Below are 4,634 nucleotides of genomic sequence, written 5' to 3' on the forward strand. Positions count from 1 at the left end.
TGTGTTTAGAGGAACAAATTATTATAAATTTTAGAGACGGGCGCCTCAATGTCATGTGTGAGTTAGTATATTCTGGCTTAACCCCTTTTAGAACGATATACCGTTCTTTCCGTATCGAACGGCTAAGTCTGCAGCTTCACCTGTCCTATGATTCCGAGAGTCAAAGCAGGTATTCCGCGAGTAAATCTGCTATTCAGTATGGGCATTCGGCACCCTATTTCGAGGTATGAATATTAATATCCGCAGTCAAACTGTTGTAGCACGTTACCGATTGATATGGCGTCAAACCTTTCGCAGAAGGCCTTAGCTACGTGAAGCTAACCCGCTGTAGCGACGGTATAGCTTCGTGTTCAGAGAAGCAAATTATTACACATTTTTGTGACGCGCACCTTATTTTCATGTATGTATTCTATGATAGAATATGAAACCGTTCGAGAACGTTACCACATTCAATGATATTCGAACAGCTAAGTCAGTAGCGTCACAAATCCTGTATTTCCAGGAGTCAAGCCTGGAATTCCTTGAGTACATCCGCCGAAGATTGTTGACAGTACACACCTTAATTCACGGTTTGAATATTAAAGAAGAGTGGCAGTACGTTGGAGAACATAAACTATTGTTATAATCACATTCTTCTTAAACTACACCATACATTCCGATTACGCAAGCCGTCATCGCGATTGTCTTGCTTCGAGTCCGCAGGAACGAATTAGTAGACATTTTAGCAGACGGAGACTTTAATTTCATGTATCAGTACGAAGATCGATTGTCTAACGGTCCGAGAGCGTTACCACCTTCTTGGAGGTTCGAACTGCTTGGTCAATAGCTTCACCTATCCTGTGATTTAGAAAGTAAAACCACATACTCCAGGAGTAGATCCGCTGAACAGTATTGGCACCACACACGTTAATTCACGGTATGAAATTAAAGTAAAGAGTCAATTCATAGGAGAACATTACCAACTGTTATAAGGTCTGTAAATTTACCCAATACCTTACCATCTGAGAACCCATCCCGCTGCAGCAATTCCCTTGCTTTGTTTTCACTGAAACAAATGCGTAGATATTTTAGCTGGCGGACACCATATTTTCATGGATGAATTAGATGATCGAGGATGAAACAGTCCGCGAAGGAGACTACCATCTTTCATAGACGAGCGGCTGAGACTATTGTTTCTCCCATCCTGTCATTCCGAGAGTCACATCAGGTATTCCACAAATAAGAGAGTTGTTCCATATGTGCATTAGGCACCCTGTTCCACTGTGTTCATGTTAAAGTTCACAGTAAAACCGTTGTTGCACGTTACGAGTTCATACATTATCATTTTTTTCACAGAAGACATAACCTTACGAGAACCTAACCCGTTCTAGCGAGTGCTTTGCTTAATGTTCACGGAAACAAATTTGTAGAAATTTTAGCAGACAGGCACGATATTTTCATGTATGAGTAGCAATATAGAGAGTCAAACCGGTCGAGAACGTTACCACCTTCTTTGAGAGTCGAACGACTAAGTCACTTGCTACACATAACCTGTGATTCCGAAAGTAAAACTAGGTATTCCAGGAGTGAGTGCATTGAACATGATTGGCAATAGGCATCTTAAATCACGGTATGAATATAAAAGAACAGAGTCAAACCGCTTGAGAAAGTTTACCAATTGCTATAACATCATACTCCATACCGGATACCTTATCTTCCGAGAACCCAACCCGCTGTAGCGAGTGTCTTGCTTAATGTTCACGGAAGCAAATTAATGGTCATTTTAGCGGATGGAATCCGCATTCTCATGTTGAAGGTTCAGCATCTAGAATCAAATCGTTCGAGAATGTTACCACTCTTTTTGAGAGTCGTACGGCGAAGTCTAAAGCTTTACCAGTCCTGTGCTACCGAGAGTCAAACCAGCTTTACCGGCATTAATTCCACTATACATTATCGGCAGCAGGCACTTCAATTCGCGGCATGAATATTAAATCAGACCGTCAAACCGTTCTACAAAGTTACCTCTTGGTTTAGCGTTAAACATTTTACAGATTGGCTTACCTTCGGAGAACCTAACGCGCCGAATTTAAAGTATAACTTCGTGATCAGAGGGTCAAGTTAGTACATTTTAGTGACACACACCTTTATATCATGTATGAATTTGAAGAACGAGGGTCGAACCTTTCGAGAACATAACCACCTCCTATGAGATTCGACCGGCTAAGTCAATAGCTTCACGTACCCTGTGATTCCGACAGTCGAACCAGGTATTCCGGGAATAAATCCCCTGTACACCATAGGCATTCTATAACCCAATGCACGGAATAAGTATTAAGGTACAGAGTCAAACCGTTGTACAGCGTTACCTATTATTATGCAGTTACAATTTTTACCGCATACCTTTCCCTTCGAGAACCTAACCCGCCGCAGGTAGTGTCTTGCTTAGTGTTCGCGGAATTAAATTAGTTAACATTATACAAGACGGACACCTCATTATCATGTATGAATTGCAAAATCGAGTGTCTAACCGTTCGAGAACGGTACCACCCTCGCTGCTAGTCGCACAGCCTTGCCAATAACATGACCTACCTGTGATTCCGAAATTTAAACCAGGTTTCCCTGGGGTAAATGCGCTGATCAGTATTGGTAAAAGACACCTTTATTCACTGTATGAATATCAAAGTACAGTGACGAACCTTTGTAGAACGTACATATTTGTATGAGCCCATCCTCCTTATCGAAGGCCTTACCTTCTAACGCGCTGTATCTAGAGAATAACACCGTTTCCAGAGAAAGAAATTAGAATTCATTTCAGTGTCGGGTGCCTCATCTTTGTGTATGAATTGGAATATCGAGAGTCAAACTGTTACAGAACGACACCACCTTCTTAGAGAGCAGAGCGGCTGAGACAATAGCTTCACCCATACAGAGTTTCCGTTTGTCAATCCAGGTATTCCTGCACCAAATGCCCTGTGCATTACTGGCAATGGACATATTAATTCACGATTCCAATATTAAAGCAGGCCGTCAAACCGTGGTTGATCATTACCAATTGCTGTAAAGTCATACGACATACCGAAAACCTTACCATCCAAAAAAATAAACCGCTGCTTCGAGTGTATAACTTCGCATTCAGAGAGACAAATTATTTTACATCTTAGAGTCGTGCACCTTAGTTTCATGTATGACATACTACATCAAGTGTCAAAGCGTCCGAGAACGTTCCCACCTTCTTTGAGATTCGAACGGTTACGTCAATAGCTTCACCCTTCCTGTGACTTCTAGGGCTAAACCAGGTATACCTGGAGTAAATTCGCAGAACAGTATTGGCAATGGTCACCTTCATTAGCTGTATGAATATTAAAGTAGAGCGGCAAACCGTAGCAGAACAATACCCATTGTTGTAGAGTCAAACTCCTTCGCAAGGCCTTACCTTCCGAAAGAAAAACAATGTGTATCGAGGCTATAAATACGTATTTATAGATGAAAATTTTTATTCATTTTAGTGACGGCCACTTTAATGCTACGGATGAATAAGGAGGTCACGAGTCAATCCGTGGGAGAACGTAACCACCTTGTTTGAGAGTGGCACACCTACGTCAATACCTTCAACTATCCTGTGATGCCGAGAGTCAAACCAGATATTCCGCGAGTATATACGCTGGTCACTATTGGCAATTGACACCTTAATTCACGGTATGAATATTAATGTAGAGAGACAAACCGTCGGGGACCATTACAAATTTGTACTAAGTCAATTTCTTTTTCTTTTACAAAGCACGCTACCTTCCATGAACCTATCACGTTGTAGCGCGTGTCCTGTATTGTGCTCTCGGAAACAAATTATTAAACGTTTTAGCAGACGAACGTGTTATTTTCTTTTTGTATGAATAGGAAAATTCAGTGTCAATTCTTTCTATAACGATACCACCGCCTTTGGGAGTCGAACGTCTAAGTCAATAGCTTCACGTATCCTATGATTCCGATAGTCAAACCAGGGATTACGGGAGTTCATCCGCAGAAGAGTATTGGCATTAGACACCATAATTCTCGCTTTCAATATTATAGTAGAGGGCCAAACCGTTTGAGAGCGTTACCACTGGTATACAGTCAAAATGGTATAAAGTCAATATTTTTACCGGATACCCTACATTCCAGGATCCTAAACCGCTGTAGCGAGTGTCGTGCTTAGTGTTCGCGGAAACAAATTAGTGGACAATATAGCAGAAACCCTCATCGTTTTCAAGTATGAACAGAATAATGGAGAGTCAAACACTTCGAGAACGATCCCACTTCTTTGAGAGTCGAACAGCTAATACAATGTCAAACCAGGTATTCCGGGAGCAAATCCGCTGTACAGTATTGGCAATAGACACCGTAATTCACGGTATGAATGTTAAAGTAGGGAGTCAAACAGACGGCGAACATTACCAATTCGTATAAAGTCATTCTTTTTACCGAGTGCCTTACCACCCGAGAACCTAACACTCTGTAGCGTGTGCCTCACGTATTGTTCACGGAAACAAATTAGTGCACATTTTAGCTAACGGGCACAACATTCTTGTATATAAATATCAACATCGACATTCAATGCTTTCGAGAACGTTGCCACCTTCCTTGAGCGTCGCACTGCTAAGTTAATATCTTTACCAACC

This window comes from Lasioglossum baleicum, unplaced genomic scaffold, assembly GCF_051020765.1.
Source record: "Lasioglossum baleicum unplaced genomic scaffold, iyLasBale1 scaffold0290, whole genome shotgun sequence".
In the NCBI taxonomy this organism is placed as follows: Eukaryota; Metazoa; Arthropoda; class Insecta; order Hymenoptera; family Halictidae; genus Lasioglossum; species Lasioglossum baleicum.